This window comes from Octodon degus, unplaced genomic scaffold (assembly GCF_000260255.1).
Source record: "Octodon degus isolate 3935 unplaced genomic scaffold, OctDeg1.0 scaffold00035, whole genome shotgun sequence".
In the NCBI taxonomy this organism is placed as follows: domain Eukaryota; kingdom Metazoa; phylum Chordata; class Mammalia; order Rodentia; family Octodontidae; genus Octodon; species Octodon degus.
Genome location: NW_004524611.1, coordinates 1,175,570 through 1,198,723, shown reverse-complemented (window position 1 = coordinate 1,198,723; position 23,154 = coordinate 1,175,570). Strand labels below are relative to the sequence as shown.

The window sequence follows — 23,154 nt, the reverse complement described above, 5'->3', positions numbered from 1 at the left end:
AAAAAAAAAGAATCTGTGGGTCAGAAGTCAGAGTGGGTGACTGACAAGTTCTCTGAGTTCTTTTGGATCTGAAGTTCAATTTTTCTCTCCTCTTCCTCCTCCTCCTCCTCCTCCTCCTCCTCCCCCTCCTTCTCCTTCCCCTTCTTCTTCCCCTCCTCCTCCTCCTCCTCCTCCTCCTCCTTCTCCTCCTCCAACTCCTCCTCCTTCTCCTCTTCCACCTTTTCCTTCTTTCTCTTCTTCCTTTTCTTGGAGACAGGGTCTCACTCTGTAGTTCAGGCTGAATTTGAACCCACTGTGTAGCCTGGCTGGCCTCAGAAACATGGTGCTCTTCCTGCTTCAGCTTTCTGAGCGCTGGCATCATAGGTGTGTGCCACCATACCTGGCGTTTCTCTTGTATTTGTCTTTAGCATTCTGTCCATGTGTTCCTCTGAGAATTCCCTCGCTCATTCGGCACAACATGGATTGGACTGTGGAAGGCCCTGTGGCAGGGAGACAGCACAGGCCGGGGGCTGGGCAGGGGGAGCTGGGGACGACAGGGCATGGCCTGCAGTGTTGGCACAGTGCCTACAGTGGTCCGTCTGTAACCACAGGAGAGCATTTCCAAGACCCCCAGGGATACCATGGTCTGACGATGCTACTATATAAATGGTGCAGTATTTGCCTATAACCCTTGCAATCCTTTCATCTACTTAACTCATCTCTAGACTACTTGTGATACCTAATACAGCACAGATAGTATGAAAAGAGTTGCCACCCCTTATCATTTAGGACATAATGACAAGGAGAAAGGCCTGTACATGGTGAGTACAGATGTGATTTTTGCTTGAGTCTTTTCTGTCCAACATTTGTTGGATCCTCCCATGTAGGACATGGGGGTTCGGAGGTCCTAGTGGGGACTGGGGCATCAGGACATCTGAGGGGCTCAGGAAAGCCCAGAGTCTTGGTCCACCCTGGAGTTCCTGATCCATCAGCTCTGGGAGGGCTAATATTGGCCTATCCCAAGGGAGGGCCCAGGAGGTCCTGAGGTCCTGGTCTAGGGCTCACCCTTTGATAGTGGCTGTGGAGGACTCAGGGATGTAGGGGTCTACATCCTGAGACCACCTCAGTTTGTATCTAAATCATAGACACACATCATTGTCACGCAGCTCTTTCTGGCTGGCATCAAATGAGTCAGTTTTTTCCCCATGGAAAAAACCACTTTATCTCATCAGAAATGATGGAGAATAACCCGTGTAGGTTGAGCTGTGGATTCTGAGTGGCCAGCTGGGCTCCCGCCCCTGTATATCACACTGCCAGAGCAAGAGTGAAACCTACACTGTTGCCACATGACAAGCACATCTTCCCTAGGTCTCCAGGGACTGTGGGACCTCGGGTGGAAGGACTGTGTGGGAGGGTAGCGACATGATGCCGGCTCAGCATTCAGCCTCTCACAGCTAGATCTGCCTTGCTATTGGCCTGCATCTGGGGTCTGTGATTTGCTCCCTGGAAGAGAGAGGAACAGACCCAGGAAGGTTAAAAGGAAGAGGAGGAGGAGGAGGAGGAGGAGGAGGGAGAAGAGGAAGAGGAAGAAGAGGAAGAGGACATGACTAGAAGGATGAAGAGTTTCTAGCAGTGGGGCAAAATATTTTGGTTTTTTTTTTTTTTTTTTTTTTTTCTTTCAGTTTTGGGGATTTTTCTTTAAAAATGTTTTTTAAAAAACAAATAATAAAGAAATGAAAAAGCAAGAACCAAAAATATTGTAGTCAATTTTCCATTAAATTTCATTTATCACTCAGAAGAATAAGTGCTTCCCTGGCAAGCGCAAAGCCCTGATTTCAATCCCCAGTACTAAAAAAAAAAAAAAAAATTCATTTATCAAACTTAAAAAGAATGACTTTGTGAGTCCTCACTGTGTGTTGCACCTTTACCTGCACAAACGCTCACTTTTCTCCATCACACCAGCCATGCGCTGTTTTGAAAGACCTCACTTAGCCATGGGTAAATCAGTGAGCGGGCAGGGAGAGGCAGGAGCCTACAGGAGCCCCCAGGAAGCCAGGGAAGTTCACAGGAGCCCACAGGAGCCCTCAGGACCCCGCAGGTGCTCTCAGGAGCCCTCGAAGCCCACAGGAGCCTGCAGCAGTCCATGGGAGCCCACAAGAGCCCTCAGCAGCCCGCAGGAGGCCTCAGGAGATTGCAGGTGCTCTTAGGAGTCCACAGGAGCCTGCAGGAGCCCACAGGAGCCCATGGGAGCCCACAGGAGCTCTCGACCCCGCAGGTGCTCTCAGGAGCCCTAAGCCCAAAGGAGCCTGCAGGAGCCCACGGGAGCCCACGGGAGCCCAAAGGACCCCGCAGGAGCCCACAGGAGATTGCAGGTGCTCTTAGGAGTCCATGGGAGCCTACAGGAGCCCACGGGGGCCCACAGGAGCCCACAGGAGCCCTCAGGAGCCAGCAGGAGCCCGCAGGAGATTGCAGGTGCTCTCAGAAGTCCACGGGAGCCCTCAGGAGCTCACAGGAGTCCACAAGAGCCTGCAGGAGCCTGCAGGAGCCCACTCGCCTGATCAGCACACAGTACGTGACCTGCCTCTCAGGGGAACAGTGAGTTTCTTCGGTGTTCTTATTAAAAGACACCTCCACCCCAAGGTTCATAAACGTATGCTCTACCCTGACATATTATGGACTTCCTTCCTTTTGTTTTATAAAATTAAAAACACCACAGTTGACACAAGCCCACCACAGGAAGGCTCACTGTCTACTCACTCGTGTGTTCCCCGGGCACTACTGCCCGCCCTCATTCATAGCTCAGAAGTGCGGGCCACGTGTGCTGCACCACAGATGGGCAGGGATCACACTACACCCAGGGAATCTAAACGCAGAGCTCGGACTGTAGCCACAGCCTCATTCAGGACTGCAAGAGGAAGGGCCTGCATCACCCCATGTTAGAGTAAAAAGCAAGACACACACAGGTCATGTTAACTGAGCTAGGGCCCAAGGCAAGAAACCTAGGTCTATGTTACTTGTGCTCTCAGAAAGAAGAATGTATTTGCCTGGCAATTTTTAATGAAATAAATATAGACAAGGGCTGAGCAAAAAATACATATTTAACTTTTAAAATTACTAAAGTAATTTTAAAGACACAATGCTGTTCCCCCCCACCTCCTGTCAAAATCCTCCCCTCACTCCACTCATCCCAGCCTTCTTGCCACTTTCCGCAGCAGCTCTGGAGGGCTCTTTCCTGAGGGTCTTTCTGAGGCATGACCAGAAATATGGTAAGCACTGCCACCAAGGGCCATCGCATGAAAGGCAGCTCACAGAGGCAAGAGGCCGCGTCCTCCCCGCTCTGGGACAGGACCAAGCTTCCAGAGAGGGTCAGTGTCCAGACAAACCTGCTGCTGCCCACTGTGCCCACAGGAGCACTGTTTCATCTAGACCCACTGGGCAGGGCTCCGAGCCCCCTCACCGGGGCAGCACGTGCACAGGCAGCTGCAGCCCAGCCCCATGCCGCAGCCTCTCCAGCAGGCCTGCCACTGTGGAGCCCGCTCCTGCCTCACCTGTCCTGCCCTCAGCTCCTCTTGCAAGCAGCGCCATGGCACACGTGGCAGGGCCGGGGACTGCAGTCCACAGGGCAGCTCAGCAGGCAGCTGGGCCCTGGGGAGAGGCGTTCAGGGAGCGCAGGGCTCCTGTGTGCACAGTGTGCAAGCGTGAGTGTGCATGCACACACAGGAACTGAGCAAATGCTACTCAAAATGGAGCATTTCGCATTCGTGAAATACACTTCTGGGAAGCATCTGTGTGCTCCAGCGGGCCTGAGCCACAGAGACCGGAGAGGGACCCCACGCTGGGGGTCACAGGGCTGTGCTGACCCCCACCTTGGACCTCACCCACACCCTCTCCCCACTTTGGCAGGTCCTCTGCTCCAGGAAAGCCCCGTGGTGCCATGTGGGCTGAGTCCTCCAGGGCATCAGGCTCAGGGTGAGGGCTGCTACATCATTCCACGGTGGTGACAGAGGCCATGGCTGGCTGCTGGGCCGGGTGGCCAGGGCCTGCAGACTGAGCTGGGCTCCCGCGTGGTACGGCCTGCGGCCAGCACTGCAGACAGCGCGTAACGTTTTCTCACCATCCAAACAACAGCAGACCACAGAGTCAGCACTGCCCCCAAGAATGCTCTGCGACTCCCCAGCCGATGTGGGGGCTGTGGGGTGCACGAGGAGGAGCCGCCCTTCCCTCCTGGTGCATTCTTCGCCCTGGAAGGGAGCCTCAGAGCCGTCCACGCGCTTCCTCAGTTTCCCTCTGGTCCTAGCTCCAGACTTCACGTCCAAGGGACAAAGGGCCGAATCTTCCTGGGCATCAGCAGTAAGCAAAATGCACTGCAGGGAGAGGCCAGGGTGGGACTGTGCAAAAGCAGCATGGGCTGGGCATCAGGCACCCGCCGGTGCTGGGCAGAGGGCATCCCGTGCCCACACACAGGGCACAGCAGGCAGGCAGGGCTGCGGACCACGAAGGCCCTCGTGGCCACCGCCGGCACCTGCGCCCCCACTCAGCAGCGATCTGATCTCAGCCCTCCTTTTCCCAGCAAGAACCAGAGACAATCCACAAGAGCAGCAAAAGCTTAAATAAAACATGTAAAGAGGACTACCGCAAAGGCAGCGCGCACTAATTCTCAAAATCATCCCGCGGTCTGGGCACACTCGTGCCCTCGCCCTGGCCGCCTCTGCAACAGCTCTGGAGTCCTCTTTTCTGAGGCTCTGCAGTTGCACCGTCCTGCTCTGATGTCCCGAGTGGGTTGAGAAGGTTTCCCTTTTATGTCATTTTGACTCAGGGGAGAGCCGAAGGTGCACGGTGCCAGGCTGGTGACTGTGGTGGGTGAGGACACAGCACCCCGTTTCCACAGCCTGCGGCTCTGTCGGATGGTGCTCAGCAGCAGTGCACTCTACAGTTGATCAAGCCGCCTCCTCAAAACGCAGCATTCGCCGTGGACTCTGCACTCCATGTACGAGCTAGTCGCTGCACAAGTGCTGTGTTCACTGAGGTCTGCACGCACACACCCGACCAGACGACTGAGAGCTGAGGGACTCCCCCGGCCCCACAGCAGGGAAGCCCGGAGCTCCAGGGCTGGGGCTGGGACCCCAGGCAGCCCCTCGCGCACCCTCTGAGGGTCGTGGCAGCAACCCAGACCCCGTGCTGGGCTGCAATGCCAGTGCGCGTGGGGGCACCACCATGACGGGTGCCTGATGCCCCTGAGCAAAGTGTGTCATGCAGCCACACCAGACAGGCCCTCTTCTTGGACACGGCTCCAGACACTCTCCATCCGCCTTCCTTGTAGCTCAGGCAGGATCCCGATGCTGTCACAACCAGCTCAGGGACAGGGAGAGGCCAGGGTCCAGGGCACAGAAAGGCTGTGCCAGGGCTGGGGTGGCATAGGCATTGGACCAGGACTTGGGTGGGGCCCAGAGCCCTGGGTGCCTTTGGAGGTCAGGGCCTCCTTCGAGCACCCAGCAAAAGCCAGGCTCCTCTCCCGCCAAGAAGCCGATTCATGATGGGAACCAACACCACAAAGGGCGGGACAAGGGCACCAGCATCCCTGCCATGTCTCTCAGCCTCACGCTCCCACGCCACGGCCCCCGAGCACTGCCTGTTGTCCGTGCCCTTACCCACAAAGTGCAATCAGAGCGGCACCAGAAAACACAGCCAAGCAAGGGCTAGTGCGGGCGGCCTCTGGGTGGGCAGGCTGAGCAGCTCACGAAGTCGGGATGAGGCCGTGCCCACCACTCACTGCACTGCAGGCCAACGCAAGTGTGCCGCCTTTGGGATCTGGGCCCCAGACGTGGCTCCGGGAGCAGGAAGCCACCGCCATGCTCAGGGCCAGGGAGGAGGCAGGTCACCAGTCACACTGCACACCCTCCTGCAGAAGACGTGGCTTGGGTGCGCTGTCCTCATCTGAAGCCTCAGTGTCCCCAAGAGCAGAGGAGACAGAACACTCAGCCTCACACGAGGGCTGGAGAGGGCTCCTGGCTTGTGCCGCGGCTCTGAGACTCGGTGCTCAGCGACTACAGCTTGTGACACCGGTTTTCACTACTCCAAGCAAGTCTACCCTTTGGAATCACCAAAACCCCTCTCAGCTCCGCCAGGATCAAGTGGAAGCTGGCACCTTGAGACTCCCAATAAAGGCTCATTTACGCCCCAAACGCATTCAGAATCAACAGAGAAATCCTGCTCATAGTAGAATTTCACAGCTCTGACCTAGGGGTGGGAGCAGCTTTCAACATAAAAGATCAGCTCTGCAGATCGGATTCTCCACCCTGCACGCAGTAACAAAAGCTCTGAGCGGCAGGAGCCTGCGTATGTGGGCAAGTGTTATCTCCTCGAGAATCCAGTACATATTCAGAGAGAAACATTTGAGAGCTGGGTCCCACAGCTATTACCCTACTCAAGTAAGTTAAGAAAGGGCCCGGGGTATGGATTGCTTTGCTATCGGCAAGAATCCCAAGCTGGAGCTGAGTATCACGTGAAATCTCGGAGCTGCAGCATTGTTGAATATTACAGAAAAAGGTATCTCCTTTCGGAAAAGTATCCTGAGGTTGGGACACTCTGAGCAAATACAGTGAAATAAATCAGAGAGCGTGCTGCTTGCCACACAGCGGGCCATGTTTGCATACCGCGAGGGCTGCCCCGCCCCTGCCCTGGCACGGGGTTGTGCAGCCCTAGGAGGAGGGCGGGGTCCCCTGGAGAGGAGGACAGAAGCAAAGGGCCCCTCCAGCCCCTGGGGGACCCGCAGCTCTGCTGCGTCTGGCACTGACTTATTCATGAACTGCCACCTGAGCAGCGCAGCTGGGTGCTGGCTGTGCACGCCTGGGCTCCCGCAAGGACACCACAGCCACGCTGCAGGGCAGGAGCCACGTCCTGGGTGCACTGTGTGCACAGCCACGCTGCAGGGCAGGAGCCGCGTCCTGGGTGCACTGTGCGCACACACAGCCCTCTGCACCGCAGGCAGCAGGACGAGCCCAGGGATCCTCTAGATGAGGAGCCCCCGCGGGAAGCGCCCCTTCCCAGGGCGTCCAGCTGCTGTCCCAGCAGGCCGGGCCCTGTCCCAGGGAGGACGCCCAGTGCCTTTTGGAGAGCCAGGCAGCTCTGCAGGAGCCAGCCAGCCTCCTGCTCCGGGCGTGTGTGGAATTCGGAGAAGTGCTCCTGCCTGTCCTTCCCGCCCAGGCAGGGGTTAGCACCTTCTCCTCAAGTTCTGCTTTGTCCTCCTCCCTAAGCAATGCAACTGGAAGCCTGTGGCTGTCCTGCAGCCAGGCCTCAGGGGACAGTGTCCTCTGGCTTTTCAAGCTTGAAATACATACGCAGTGTGACAAACGTAAGGTGAATTAGTTAAAAAAAAAAAAAAAAAGGTAAATTACTATGGTAAACCACAAACGGCCATCGACCTCCTCCAACCTCTGGCCCTCACTTTGAGCGCACTTATCCCACAGGCCTGGCCACTGTTTGCAGCAGTTCTGGAGTCCTCTTTCCTGAGCGACTTAATGAGGTGCGAGCAGACACACAGTGAACACCGCCGCCAAGCATGCGCACTGCAAGGGCAGCTTGGGAAAGCGCACCGCCGGGTCCTCACCCTCCCTGTCACGGGATGGACCCTGTGCGACTTCTGGGCCTTCCCCCAAGTCAGAATGACCAAGAAAGAAACATTTTGAATCTGTTCACCACAGGGAGGCAGCCAGGACCCTGTGGCTCAAGACCCCCAGGAAAGAAGACTCCAGAGCTGCTGCAGGAGGTGGCCAGGACCACGGGATGGAGGGCAGTGCACAACGCAAGGGGAGGATTTCTGGGTGGATTCGTGGTCATGTGGCTTTTCCTATAACAACTTCTGAAGTTTTTATTTAAGCCTCACTGTATCCTGGGTCATACCTCAGACTTGCTTCCTACCAAATGGCACTGCCCTGGGGCACAGGGCCACAGCCAGATGCACAGGTCTGCTCTGGGAGGGGGGCGCAGGGCCTAGGGATGGGGGACTCTGGCTCCTCCTCCTGGCCACACCACCCTGGCCCTGCCAACCTCTCTAGCCACACAGAGCTGGAGTTCTGGTCGACCCCTCTGTCCCACTAGGGCAGTATGGCTTGGCCAGCACATCCCACAGGAAGCAGAGTGGATGTCCCTCAGCTGCCCCTGTAGGCTACCGCCTCCTTCACCTCAGCAGCAGAGGCCACCTGGTACCTGCTGTCACCTGCCTTCGGTGAGCCCCAAGGGTGCTTGCACGGGTCGGGGGTCATGATGGCCATGAAGGGGTCTTTCCAACAAAGCCTCCCATTCTGGGGAGGGACTCCACTGTCCCGAGGCTCTCGTTGTGCCACCGCCTCTTCCGGGTCTTCCTCTCTTCCTTCCCTCCTCTAGCTCCTGCTCCCAAGTCCAAGGCCCCACCCCAGGCTACCCAGGCCCCATCTCCTCCATCCTAACAGGAAACTGATGCTCTCACGGATATCACCCCCAGCCGTCTCCAAGGCTCAGGCTCCAAGGTCCCTGCTGCCCCATCTGATCTCAGTGGTCCCAGGTGCGTCCACCACAGCCCACACTGCCATCTGCACTTGTGGGGGGTGCCTGCTGTTCTGTCCCTACCTGCCGTTCTCCTGCAGGCTGCAAGCAGTGAGAAGTGACAGAGGACAGAGGCAAGGACCCTCCTCCCACAGGATCTCAGGAGCGGCTGGGGTGGGAATGCGTCAGGTGGGAGAAGGGGATCCCAGGTTGCCACCTCCGGGCAAGCAGCACAGGGCTGACCTGCGGCTCCGGTTCCCATCTGTGGCCACCACAGGTCCCGACCAGGACTAAGCAGCTTCCTTCCTGGAGAGCCCTGCTCGGAGCTGGCACTTCAGGCCAGCTGCAGCCCTGGCACAACGGGCATCCTGTCATCCACTGCTGCCAGCCTCCCTCGCTGTGGGCACCAGGAAGCCTCTTGCCTGTGGATGGCCAGGGGCTCTCAGGGAGGGACCGTGCGTCACCTCCTCTGAGCCGTGGCCTGGGAGCAGAGGTTTTCTTACTTCCTCATGGGATAACAGCAGCTCTGAGGATTTCCCTGCTCTGCCCCAGGCTGGGCGCCATCCTCAGGCAGAGCCCATGAAAATGCCCACAAAGGTACACATGCGTCCCTGGTCGATGCCCCAGTACCAGGAAAGGAGGGCGAGCCACTGGCCTGACGCGTAACCATGGAAGCAACGGGTGGCCCCAGAAAGGACGGGAGGGATACGCGTGAGCGGCAGTCCTGTTCCTGAACGCACCAGACTGAAATTTGGCAAATTTTAGTTTACATGAAATTCCTTGATGGCGCACTCTGAGGCGCAACTGGCATCTACGGATTTACGTCCCTTCCCACTTCCTGTCAGCACTGCAGCGAAGCGCAGGCAGATCAGCACCAATTTCAGCTCAGCCGGCCTACGGCAAGGCCCACACCCTTCCCCTGGGCCCACCGGGGGGGACACAAGGACACAGAGCAGAACAACCCTTGTGTCAGGCAGCGCAGAGACACAGCCCCCGAAGGCCGGGAAACGGCCAGGAGAGTGGCTTGCTTTGGACACCACACAATGTGTTCTGTCCGCCTTGGTGGGAATAAGAGCAACAGCTGTATTAAGTTCCTTCTAGCAAAGTGAGAAAAAAAGCAAAATGAGTGGGAACCCCTAAGATAAAACCTGCGGGCCTGGGACGGGGCGCCACGCGCTGACATGCGCCTCGGCCAAGCTTGATAAGCGCTCTCCCTTTCTATTTACTTTTGTAAATAACTGAAAGGCAGGAAATCTGACGATCCAGCTTTCTACTGAGCCAGGAACAGGAGAGAGGCCCGAGAATTTCTCAGGAAAATGAACCCACTGCCCTGGGCTCACAGAAGTGAGGGACCCCGTGACGGCCCCAGGATGGGGTCTCCGGGGAAGGTCTGATTTCTGGGCCTGCGTCTTGATGACGTCACTGCAATTCTGCTTGCAAATGTGTGCACATTTGCTGTTCGGAACAGCTGGGCAAGCTGGGCACCACGGCACACACCTGTCATCTGCAGGCTGAGGTAGGAGGACTACAAGTGCAAAACTAGCATAGGAAATGGTGCAATTTAGTGAAACCCTGTCTCAAAATACAAAACACAAAAGAACTGTGGGCACAGCTCAGCGGTGCAGCGCCTGTGTGGCATGCACAGGGCCCTGGGTTCGATCCCCGCCACTGAAATAAGAAATGAAACATAAAAACCCAGCTCAAGGGACCCGGGAGATAGCGTCACGGTCTAAGTGCCTGTCTGGCAAGCTCAAGGACCTGGGTTCAATCCCTGGAACCACATACTACGCTGGCCCCATGCCACAGGGACCACTGAAACTGGGCATGTTGGTGCACGCCTATAATCTCAGGACTGGGAAGGCTGATACAGGAGAACCACTACGAGTCTGAGCTATGTAGTGAGACCCTGTACCAAATACATAAACAATTAAATCTTTAAAAAAAAAAAAGCTAACTATTTACTTACTAACACTGTTACTTCCTCCTGTTAATCAACAGAGCTCTTACTGCCTAATGCCAGGGAAAGCACCATATGAGGACGGCAGTCTGTATAAGCCAAGATACCTCCAGCAAAAGCAGCAGAACAAAAGGAGCAAAATAAGGAAGCCAGGCCCGTGGCTCCACACAGGCGCCTCTGGACCAACTGCTAAGTGCTGGAGTCTTGAGTTCTCCCCTGAAGATGAGACACTCGAACAACCGCACCACCACTGATTCTCAAAATAGGCGCTGGGCCTCCCCAAGCCTGGGCTGGTGAAACCCAAGCCAGCACCTGCTGCCATCTCCTCCCAGCCAGAGCTGCCAGGAGGGTGGCCGGGCTCAGCCTGCAGACAGCACCAGCAGCAGCAGTTCAGGACCCGAGCGGGGAGAAGAGGGCGGCAGCAGCCTCCAGGCTCAGGGACCGAGGGCGGGCGCAGGGTGTCGTCGGGGTGGGGGATACGAGTGCATGCGGCTGGGCGTCAGGAGGAGAGATACAGTGACCAGGAAGTGGACTTCAGCTCCCCAGAGGACACACTCTAACACGCTGTCCCCTCCCCACCCGTCCGCGGTCCCAGGGGAGAACTGACAGCCTCCACAGCTCTGACTGTCCTCACTTCAGCTAGGTATTCTCCTCTGGGTGACATCAATTCTGTCATCCGGGAACCAGAGGCCGCCAGGACCCCTGCTCTTCCTTGGCCTGCGCTCTCCGAGTTCACCTGCCTGGCGGAATCTACACTGTCCTGCAGCTGAGGGGCTCCTGGGTTAGAGCCACCACTCCCGCGGCTGGCAGCCAGGACATGGCCAAGTGTGGTGGCCTGGCCCCCCCTCCCCCGGTCTCTGTGTGTCCCAGCCCTGAATAACCCGATACAGGGCCTGCGGCCAGGCTTCTCTACAGAGCACTGCCTGCAGAGGCGACTCTGGAGCCAGGACACCAGAGACTGGGTCCCCTGAGGCTCAGAGGCTTTTCCTCTTGTCTTGCCCAGGGTGCCTCCCTGGTCGCGGGGAGGGCTAGGGCCCCTCTTTCCAGGAAGTTAACCCAGGACACACTACAGGAGAAGCCACAGAGATGGGAACGGGGTTCCCCGCTGCACGGAGGCCTTGGTGGCACCCCTCCTCCTCCCCACCCCAAGGCCCTGCCCAGAGCCTCGCCCACCTTCTACGCCCCTCAGGCAGATGCCTTACCTCCACTGAACCCAGAGCCCACCCGGTTCTCCACACCAGGAGGAGGCCGGGCAGAAACTGCCTTTGCCTTAGCAGAAGCTGCCTGCCAGGTCTCGCTTAGTCTGTCCTTTAAGGCTGAAGAGAACTAATGCACACTAACATTCACAATCCTGGCACGCTGGGAGGCTGAGGCAGGAGGGTCACAAGTTCAGGCCCAGCCCGGACAATATAGTGACTTAGCAGGAGCCTGTCTGGGGATACAGCTCAAAGTGAAGGCCCTGGGCTCCACTTCCTGCCCCTCCCCCTCCCAGTGCCCCCTCCTCTGGGGGAGTAAGGGTGCTGGGAGCTCTGGGCCCCTTAAACGCAGCAGCTCCAACAGCCACGCCCACGTGCACTAGCCCCTGGAGCCCCACTTGTCCTTCCGCTTCCTAAACTGGAGCGGTGCAGCGAGGAAGACCGCACCCACCTGCCCACGTGCCAGCACGCTGCGCCATGCGGGGGCTCTCTGCTGCGCCGTGCAGGCCCCTGTGGCCTCCCTGCTTCCATTCGGCACTCAGCGAGGTAATCTGTAACTGTGAAGGTTAAAGCTTAATGTCTCTCACCTTCATGCTGATCTAGTGAGAGAAACAGAGATCTCTGGGCCATAAAGCTGTTGCTCTCTCCAGCCTAACACTCAGCGGAAGGACCGGCAGCAGCGGGAAGGCCCTGCCGGCTGCGCGTAGGAGGCGTGGCTGGGTTCCATGCGTGGGGCAAGTGCACAGACGAGAAGCAGGCCGCAAGCAGTGGCTCACGGGCTGACCTCGACGCCCACGAGTGCTCCGCTTCCTCAGCCCTGGGGACAGAGGCCAGGGCAGCCAGCACGGCTCTCCCACTGGGCCAATCCCCAGCCCACCCAGACAGAACGGAATCGTGTTACAGTATTAATAGAAACCATAGAATTCTTGCCACATGCTCTCCTCTCTGTGATGCCTTGAGCCATGGATAGGTGTTTATTTAAAAAGAAAACATCCTCTCAAGGAGAGTATTCAAAGAGCTGCCTCTGTTTCAGAAAATTAACCCATCAGTAAGGAAAATGAAAGACGTCTTTGAGTAGAGCAGTATCACAGAGCTATATTTTCCAGTGTTTTTAGAGCAGTCAGCTTCCCAAAAGCTGTGAGAGGACTTCAGCTGAGAAGATGGGGGGGCTGGCCTATGCTGAACGCCCTGAGCTGCTCACCACCCGAAATCCAGCCCAGGGGCCAACTGATCGCTGATGTCACAGATCACAGTGCTACACCGGTGTCCCCGGGAGTAGGCACTGCCCATGACTAGTACCGCACTGTTGTGGGCGTCTGCTACCGATGACTGGCCCACTGGCCAGCAAACAAGGAGGCCGCCCCCGCCCCAGCCTCCCCTCCTGCTTCCTTGGAGCCCCTGCCTGACCCAGGGGATGCAGATTAGGAGCTCCTCTTTCAGGGCTTCCCAAGTGAAGGCAGCCAGCTCCCCACTAGCTGCTCACCTCGGCACCCACCGGCCAGCTGCTGGAATCTCCAGACTGTCAGTAACAAGCTCAGAATGAAAAGTTAAAACGGCCCTACTCTCAAAACCGCTGTGCAAATTTAGTGCAATTCCAATCAAAATACCGTTAGCATACCTCACAGATGCCGAGAAAACACTCCTAAAATGCACTTAGAACCCGAAGAGACCTAGAATAGCAAAAGCAATTCCTGGCAACAAAGATGAGGCAGAGGGCAACACAATCTCAGACCTAAAATTATACTATGAAGCTACTGTGATAAGTTCAGCATGGTATTGGGAAAAAAAAAAAACAGACTGAAGATCAGTGGAATAGAACGGAAGATGCAGGTGCAACCCCAAACACACTCAGTCACCTAATCTTTGACAAAGGAGTCAGACATGCTCCCTGAAAGATAGCCTCTTTAAGAACGTTGCTGGGAAAACAGGCTTTCCACATGCCAAAGGCTAAAGCTAGACCTGTGTCTATCATTATGCACTAAACAGAAGTCAAAATGGATCAAAGATCTAAGTATTAAAACAGAAACACTAAATTTACTAGGAGAGAAAATAGGCATTTTAAAGACATAGGTATAGGCAGAGACTTTCTGCACAAAACCTAGACTGCAGGGAAATCTTACAGAGAGCAAATGGTCACCCCTTATTAACAAGCTTCTGCACAACAAAAGAGGTCAACAACAGAGTGAAAAGACAACCCACAGAGTAGTTATAACTTACAGCCAGGGGTCCCTCAGACAAAGGACTTATATAGAACATATAAAAACCAGAAAAAGAAAAGACGCCCCCCAATTTGAAGACCCAATTCAAAAATGGGCACCAGTGATAAAAACACACATCTCAGATAAATACAAACGTCAAATAAATAAATGAAACAAAGTTCAACATCTGTGACAGTCTGTGTCTAGGTGACCCCCCCCCCAAAGCCTCATGCAGTCATTTGGGCAGCTTCTAGAAGTTGTGATTGGTTCATAATCCAGTGCTAGGGTTATGGGTGTGAGTGCTGCGCCTGCCCTGGGTGGCTAATCTGCATACCATGTGGGGAATGGAGAGGGGCTAGCTACTGTCGCAGCTGCTGCTCCTGCCGTTGCTCTTTGCTGTTTTCCACCACCATGAACAGCTGCCCTCTGCCTTGTGCTACTCTGCCTTGGAGCCAGCCGAGTGTGGATGAAGCCTCCATGAGTATGAGCAAAGTATGGAGGAAAAGCTAAACCTTTCCTTCCTTGATTTGGGGTGTTGGGTATTTTGTCTTAGCAACAACAGAAAAGTAATTGAGACAACATCATTGGCCATTCGAGAAATGTAAATTAACGCTGATTCAACTATCGTGGGGAAAAGGGAAAAGAAGGGGAAAAGATATATTACACAAGACAGTTAAACAGCTCAAGCCTTAGTTCATCGAAAGGAAAAGTTTGTGCTAAAAGATTGGTGTTAATATCGTTCGGACAAGATTTCACGCCTACATCTTGACTGAACCAACCAGGGCAAAGCCCGAGGTGCAGCTCCTCAGCATGCATCACTACCTGGTCACTTGCCTGTTATCTGTGCTCAGCAAGGGCATTCCACCCACTGGCACTAGGGTAAGAAATGTGACACTGCGGTGGCCCCTGTACATGTCCCCATTCTGCACTCAGACCTGCTGGTCGGTGGGCAATGGCCGTGGCATCTCTGTGTGGGCACAGGCCAGTGCTGCCCACCAGGAACACACTACAGTGTCACCTGCTTCCAGGTCCGTGGGCAATGAACACATTCCATCCCAGCCAGACAGTAACTACCTGGGACTTTGGGGCTTGGCGGCACTGTCACAAGAGCTCAACCACGGTGCTGGACGGTTTCCTAGTAGACCTCCATCTGTAGACACTAGTCATGGAATTGCATACCATTTTCTTGGGTTATAAAATGCTTTCTCTTCATTAAAAAAAAAAAATTAGAAATTGTTAGATTTCAAACTCCAGCAAAATAAGGAGTAGCCTGCTGGCTGCAGATCGCCAGTGTGGGGTGGGTGGGAGGCAGGGGAGGGGTGGGGGGACCTCAATGACCCCAACCTCACAGCCCCAGCGGCCTGCTGAGTGGGCCACGGACACCAGGACAGGCGCCTGGCCCGGCACACCCTGCGCTCAGAGTGGTGAAGGAGCTGCTGCCAGCGTGCGCTGCTTTCCAGGGTTCACTCACAGTCACCACAGCCAGGTCAGACCTCACTGCCCTGTAGACAGAGGAGCAGAGGACACAGCGCCGGGCACGGTGGACCAGGACTGCACATGCTTGGCGTCTGCAGAGTGCGTGGGGAGAGGCCCTTCCTTGCAGTCTGCCTCACAGAACCTGCTGCCCAGAGGACACAACAGCTGCCTTGGGAGAGGGGATCCAGCAGGGGGCACCCCAAGCACGTCTGGTCTCCACCCTGCATCTCTGGTTGGGACCGTTCCCTTCTCTCCTTCCACACACAGCTCATCCCCAGCACACCTGGCCGCGCACCCTGGAGGGCAAGGGGCCTACCAGGAGCCCCAGCTCCACCGCCCACTCCCTCTCCGCCTTGGCCTCCGTGGCTGTACCCATCAAGGCCCCTGCCAGCGAGACTGGACTGAGGGGTAAGGAGGGGACCAGCCTGCACACACTCACCTCAGGCCTGCTGTCCATCAGGGCAGTAGGCTCCTGCCAGTGGGGACCCGGGAACAGGGGCTGAGCTGGAGGTCGGGGCCTGACCGTGACCTGGGGCTCTGCTGGCCCCAGCCCCTCCTCTCTGGCTCCTGCTCCGGGCTCTGCTTCCTGGCACCTAGCCAGGCGCCCCTGCTCTGCCAGGCCCCACTGCATGTGCTCCTGCCTCGGAGCGGCCAACCCCAGGCTGAAGCTCCCGGAACTGGGGACCCAACAAGCCCTCCTGTTCAGGCCCAGGCACTGGTATTCAGGGCCAGCCACAAGGGGCGCCTCCTCAGAGCCTTCCCAGCTGCACAGCTGCCCGCAGCCCCCGCGGCTTGCATGGCTTTTGCAGCATCTCCACCCTGTTCCCCACCAAACTTCCTCCCACGCCCTTCAATCCGTGCCACCGTCTCACTCCACCCAGTCCTCCCACAAGGAGAAGCCACTCTGCCGCCTTCCACTCAGGATTCCGTTCTGCGATTCTGCATGCCGTCTCCCCGGCCTCTACCTCCACTCCCTCTGTGAGGCACAAGCATCAGCCTGGACAAGAGGAGCTCGTCGGAGACGGGAGCTCAGGACAAATCCTCCCAACAAACGGCTTGTGCCCACAGCAGGGATGGCATGCGATGAACGCAGAATTCTCAACGCGACTTCACAGACTGTGAAAGCACGGGTGCCGCACTGCGTCTCTGCTGCGTGCGGGGCTCAACCAGCTGCATACTGAAAATATTTTTCAAAAAGCTGTATTCACACTGAACAAATATGGACTTTGTCTTGGGGCTATTTTCTAAAAAATATAGTAGAATGACTCTGTAACTAGCATCTCTCTGGTAGCCGACGCCCAGGCACCTAGGCATAGGCTCGCAGAGGCTCCACACAGAAGCCACGGTGTGTTATCGGGGCCGTGAGTGCTGTGGCTCCGGGGGGGCCACGCTGGGCACTGATGGGTGGTGATGTGGGGACCCAGCCACAGGGCAGTGTCGCCTAAGAACCTGCAATGCTTGGCCCGAGTGTGTATAAGTCTGTAGATAAAAAGTAAATCTTGCCTGCAAGTAACCTGCAATTTCCGAAGAAAATTACTATCAATATGTTGTCCAAATGCTTAATTTTCTACTTAGCACAGGTCTCTGCAGATGGACAGAGAGCTCCATTTGCTACACAAGTGTTATTTTTAAGTAGAAAGGGCTAAATATTCTTGTAGCATTTACAGAATGTGTCATGCTTCTTTTATTGTCTCAGAATTTTAAAATGGAAGGAAAAAAAGCCAGTATGTTGACCTTCATGAAGACAACCAACTTACATATCTAAATTTTCTAGTGGAACAAAAGGGCTAGGAGGCACGGGCAAAAAATACTGTGATGATTTCCATTTTAAAAAGTAAGAGACACTGCTGTGAGTCCCCCGCAAAGCTCACCCTCTCATCCTATCGCCCCTGACCCCCTCGGCACCGGGTCCTCACTCACGTGTGCACAGGAGGTACGACAGCTGCCCCACCACAGGCAGGCTGGGAACCTCGGCAGTGCTGCCGCCAAGCGCCGTGCAGAGGGCAGGCAGGTGGTGAGGATGCTGTGTTGCGTCCTCACTGCCCGCCTTCCCTAGGTCTGACACCGCGCACCCCCAGGCCCTTCCTCAGGCGAAAGGACCACGAAAGGGAAATGTCCTAAACGGATTCAGGACAGGGAGGCAGCCACATCGACACAGCTACAGACCCTCAGGAAAGAGGACTCCAGAGCTGCTCCAGGAAGCACAGCAGCAAGGGATGAGCGTTTGGGAAGCCAGGGCTCTGTGGCAGTGTGTCTCCTACTGTAATAAATTTAATTTAAACATGCACCATCCTTTGGATCAGCCCTTGATGTTAAGGTCCTTTCACACCACACATGGACCAAGGCAACGAATGGCCTGTGGCGTGGCACCCAGGCAGGAGCGCATGGGCATGGGGCCTGTCCCCATCTCTCAGCGCTGGGGCCCAGGTCAGCAAGGCTCTACGACGCAGGTCCAAGGCACCTCCCTCCCCGGAGCGTCCCATGGGCTGGCCCTGGCCCTCCTCTCCTGTTGTGGTCCTCCCCAGGTGAACTGTGTGCCTGTCACACAGCCGGTAGGTGACTCTGGTGTCCACACACAGCACAGCTGGGCTCCAGGCTGGCCTGACTCTGGCCCTGCAGCCTCATGTCTCCCATTAGGGTGCGCCAGGCACTGACGGACAGGCTCTGCTGCTCCCTCTGGTGCTTCTGTGCCAGGCAGGACCACAGTGCGTCCAGGCGCCCACCACAGCCCTGCTGCTGACGGCTTCCCAGCACGGCGATGCCCGGCAGACGTGTGCTCTGCACACATACACTGTAGTGGTTATTTTCAAACCGCATGAAGCGTAAATGACTGCACTGGCGAGTTTTCACAGGAGAAATTCAAATGAGCTCCCAGATGAGCCCAGAGGGGACCCAGCCCCTCACCACACTTCACGTCCAGAGCATCAGGGACGGGATTCGGAGCACAGGGCTGGAGGCAGGATTTATGGGGGAGCTGGGCCGCAGCACGCCGCACAGGATGGAGCACCTGAGAGAGTGAGGAGCCCCCACCAGAGGGGCAGGCACGCCGCTGCAAGCAGCACCCGCAGCTTCCTGCCTCTCCGCATCCTCCCTCGTGTTCAGGATGCCCTGGATGGAGTGCGGGCTCAGATGTGTGCTCTGAACGCACCGAGGTGCTCATGACCCACAGCTCTCTGTCGCATAGAGTGGGATCAAACGCTTCTTGGAAGATTTTTTGTTTAATGACATAAGATATCTCTCCTGCACTTGACGTTGGTCTCAGGGCACAGGAGAAACACTCCCAACTGCAACTCGCGCTCAGACGCTGCGGTCGGGCACTCACAATGGGTATTTCTCCTGACACCGGACGTGCTGACGCCCGCGCATGCCTGGTGCCTCTCCGTCTCACACTGCCGTGGGACAGGAGATTTTGTGCTTGGTTCCCAACTAGCCAGCTGTGCTGTGCTCTGACCCAATGACTCCAGCTCTGTGTAGCTGGAGACACAGTCTGCTGCCACGGAGCAGGGCTCCATCCCTAGCACCACCCTGCCCCCCGGGACACAGGCCCACAACGCCAGGTGCCCCCAGAGTCACCGCCTCAGCTTCAGCTAGCCATGATCATAGCACTGCTGGGCGACGCAGGCCGTGGGACTTCCTTATGTCCAGCTCCAAACAGAAAAGCGGGCAAGATTAGAGTTTACAGGAACTGCCTCGGGGCCAGAAATTCTAGTTTTCACAGCTTGCTTGGCAAGGAAGACTGGAACCAGAAACCATGCCCCAAACTCCAAATGTCCGCATTATAAAGTCTCCATCCACTCCAATACTCCTTCACTTATACAGTTCTGCAAATGTCTAAAATTGAGTAAGTAAAATCTAAAGTAGGCAGGGAAAACACTTTTTTATTACAAACTTTTTTTTTTCTAAACTGAGATAATAGAAGCCTCAGACACAACTGTGACCATAAACACAAAAGTTGCCTAGTGACAGAGCCAGATTTTAAAAAGGAAGTTGTTCAGGTTATCCCCGTAGCTTTGGAAATCTCTCCAATAAAAGTATGACTAAAAGAATTGCACAAGCACCACCTCCTGGGACACAAGTTACTTTTTCCAAGGTACTTATGCTAACACCTCAGTGGCCTAAAGCTTCGAAAATGTCTGAGATCCACTGGGCTGGTAGAGGCACGTTGCAAGTGGATCATTTTCTAACATAGGTAGACTTTGCCTATCCAAGTCCGCTTTTACGCCCGTCCTGCAAGTCTGTGGCAACTTCGGAACCATCTATGCTTCCCTTCTCTCCCGGGCTGCACATGCAGTAGGTGCTGTGCACGGTCTGCTTGCAGGAAGCCCTGGGCCGGAAGGGGGACACTTACAGTTCCTGCAGGGAGGCATGCGGGCAGGGCATGCACCCCAACACACAGCCTTCAAAAGGGCTGGGAACAGCGAAAAACACCATGCGACACCGAACACCTGCTCCCTGACCTCAACACGAGCTATCCAGGAGGCGCTGTCTCCTGGTGTCCTCCGTGGGGCGGGGACAGAAGTGAATCCGTTCTTCCAGGGTGGGGAGCACCTGCAGCCATGACCTTCGTGGACGCGTCAGCCATGGATTACCTGAATCAAGAAGATTCCAAGGCAGCTCCCTCGACTCCATTTCAAATCCTGACACTCTGAACACTGTCCTGCCACCTCTGCGAGTAGGCACACCCACGTTTCTTCATCGCCCCCTTATTTCCTATGTGATGCTGTTCCTGCTTCTTACTTTCACTCAGCAAATACGTTCGCTCTGCACACTGCCTGCCCTGCAGCACCTTCAGTGGCAGGGGGTCCCCCGAGCACCAGCCCTGCCTGGAGAGCAGACTCGCTCCCACCCTTCCATGGTGCCACACCTGACCCACAAGGGGGGCCTCAGGGAACGCAGTGCAGGTGGGACGCCCTGACCGAAGCCCAGCATGCGAGCCCCGAGGGAGCAGAGGTCTCCGTGGAGCATAGCCTGTGTCCCTCATGTCAAAAAGCCACTTGGGGAAAGGAACGAAGATGCTACTCAGGAAACCCTCCCTGCAGGTCAGCTCTCAGGGCAGAGAAGCAGGCACAACTTGCAAGTTCACGTGTGCCAGGGGTGTGTGGCTCTGTCGTTGTGTAATTTAACTTAGTATCCAGTTCAGTTAGACTTAACAGGACCACTGCATGAGGCCACCATGACAAAACACCTGAGGTAATCAACCCACCAAAGGAACAGCTTTATCTTAGAGTCTCAGCCATGGTCCTCTGGCCCTGTGGCCCTGGCTCGTGGTGGGACAGCGCATCACAGTGGAAATACTGGAAGGGCAGGCTGCTCAGCTCCTGGCAGCCAGGACGCAGAGGGAACACGGAAGGCCGGATCGCAATACCCGGGGCCAGACTCCCAGTGACCTAAAGTCCTTCCACTAGGCTCCGCCTTTAAAGGGTCCGCATCTCCTACCGGAACTATCCTGTAGCAAACAAAACATCAACACAGGGGCTTTTCGCAGACAGCAAAAATCTAAACTATGGCAACAATAAGAACAGCTAATTCTCTGTGAACTTTGTAAAATGTTATGGACACGTTGGGTAAAATGGTCATACTTATTATTTTTAGCTCTTCCATTACATGTAGGCAAGGAAGCTGGAAATGCGTAGGAGGATTTGTAAAACTATGGATCCATCTGCGAGTACTCCAACTGATCGTGTCCTTTAGCGAAAATGACTTCGTGCCTCCCGTACTCACAAGACAGTTTGCTCAGACGCTCCTGGAGGGGGAACGCCAGACCCGAGTGGCTGGGCCACTGTGCCTCAGCGTCAGGGGCACAGGGGTGTCCTTCACAGCAGCAAAGCAAGGTGAGTGAGGACGGGGAGACCCCACCCCGAAGGGTGGGAGCTGCAGCCCTTGCCGTGGTCTCTGCATATCTGTGGTGAAGTCTGGTCCCTGGAGAAACCCTGTGGGAGATGGAGGAAGCCCTAAAAGCTGACTGTGGTGGGGAGGCAGGAGGGCAGCTTCCTGGAGGGACGGCTGGACACAGGCGGGCGCGGCACACAGGAATGACTGACGCACAGCCGCCTGGCCGAGCGCCGCCCGCCCTGCCTGCCTGCCTTCCACTGCCCTCCGGGGACGGCCCCGCACGAGGCCGCGTCCAGCCCCCAGAAGCACCAGCCAGCGAAAGCCTGCAGTCCTCGTGAACCGCCCGCTTCAGGTAACCCATCACAGCCATCATACCAGACGGAAGCAGTCCTACATCAAAGCATCCAGTGATTCTTATACCTCCACGAGCTAATTAATAAATGTACGTATGGGAATATTTTATAACTCCCTGTGTTCTTACGGTTTTTCAAAAATAATTGGCTAACTACTGGTTCTACCTGCTATAATTTTTGAAGCACTGTCTTATCGACTCAGTGACAGTCATACTTTAGTAACATTATAGTACATATTCAAATTTTTGATTAACAGCATTTCTATGCATTGGATCTAAAGCGTCCCCCAAAGTCTCGTGTGCCAAGGCTGGTGCTTTTCCATGGTGCTCAGATCCTGGGGTGCTGTGCTCACTGGGGACTCATCCATGGGCGAGTCCTGGGCTGACCGCACTGTAGGAGGCGGGGCCTGGCTGGAGGTGACCGGGGTGGGCCCAGAAGAGCAGGGTGCCCGCCGCCCCCTCTCTGCTTGGGCCAACTCGGGGCGAGCACCTCTCCCTCTGCCCAGCCCCGCCCCATGCTGTGGCCACCCTGGAGCCAGGCGAGCCTGGACTGTAACCGTGAGCCAAGGTCAGCCTCCACGCTAGGCCACAAATGCCAGGACTCTGTCTCGGTAACAAGGAGGTGACCAAGAGGACACCTGGGGCAGCAGGCACCGGCCAAAGGCCACCTGAGCGAGCTGTAAAGGAGAAGGGAGATAACCGCAAACTCAAGCAAGCAACTGTGTTGGAGGAAAGACGCCAAGAGAAGCCCTACCGCGTGGCAGGTGTCTTCTTTTCCTACAGAGCACACAGACTCTGGTTTCTCTTCAGATCGTACAAATCTTTTGCCTTTTACTAAAGATTTCTGTGGAGAGGAGTAACTCTGAGTCCCCAACAGCTCAAAGCTCTTTACCCAAAACCTCAGAGAGCCAGGACTGAGCCGTCTGTGAGCGCTTGCTACTTCGGGAAGACGTGGCACCCCACTCACAGGAAGCCGCGGTGCTCGAGGATTCCAGCCGCCTCTTCCAGGATGCGGCCGGCCAAACACAGGCGTGTCAACTTCAGCCACTTCAGTATGACTATTCTTAAATGACCCAGACCAAAGGACTCAAGCAAAACTATTACTGGCTTAAAACAGTTTGGATTCATTTAAACTGTATTTTCAACACTGGCTATCAAAACATCGGAGCGTATGCAGCACACTCCCTGGAGGGAGAGCCCGCGTGTCCTGACCACAGTGAACTCCTCACACGCCCTGGAAGGCTGCACGGCTCTGCCCAGGACACACCCGCCTGACAGCAGCGCACACAGCAGGAAACGGCCTACGCCTGCTGGGCTCAGCACAAACCACGGAGCGAAGCCTCCGAAATATTCGAAGCCACACGAATACTGGAAGACCTGTTTATTGCACACTCTCAAACGACTTCAGCATACAATTTCTCTTTGTCTGTACACATGTTTGTATGTGTAAGCACACTTACACACATATCTACACCTTTGTTTTCTGAGTATTTTGAAAGTCAACTGCTGAGAAAATGGTAGTATACCCTGAAGCACCTTATCAAGCATCTCCTGTGGATGGGTCCTGTGGATGGGTCCCTGTGGATGGGTCCCTGTGGATGAGTCCTGTGGATGGGTCCTGTGGATGGGTCCCTGTGGATGGGT

At 55.8% G+C, this 23,154-nt stretch overlaps 1 protein-coding gene and 1 pseudogene across 1 annotated transcript in view; one reads left to right on the top strand and one right to left on the bottom strand.

The window, feature by feature from the left end:
• Positions 1 to 23,154, bottom strand: part of LOC101570637 (protein cordon-bleu) — a 111,165-nt gene that overhangs the window by 59,536 nt on the left and 28,475 nt on the right. The window lies entirely within an intron of this gene.
• Positions 22,301 to 22,387, top strand: LOC111816617 (annotated as a pseudogene).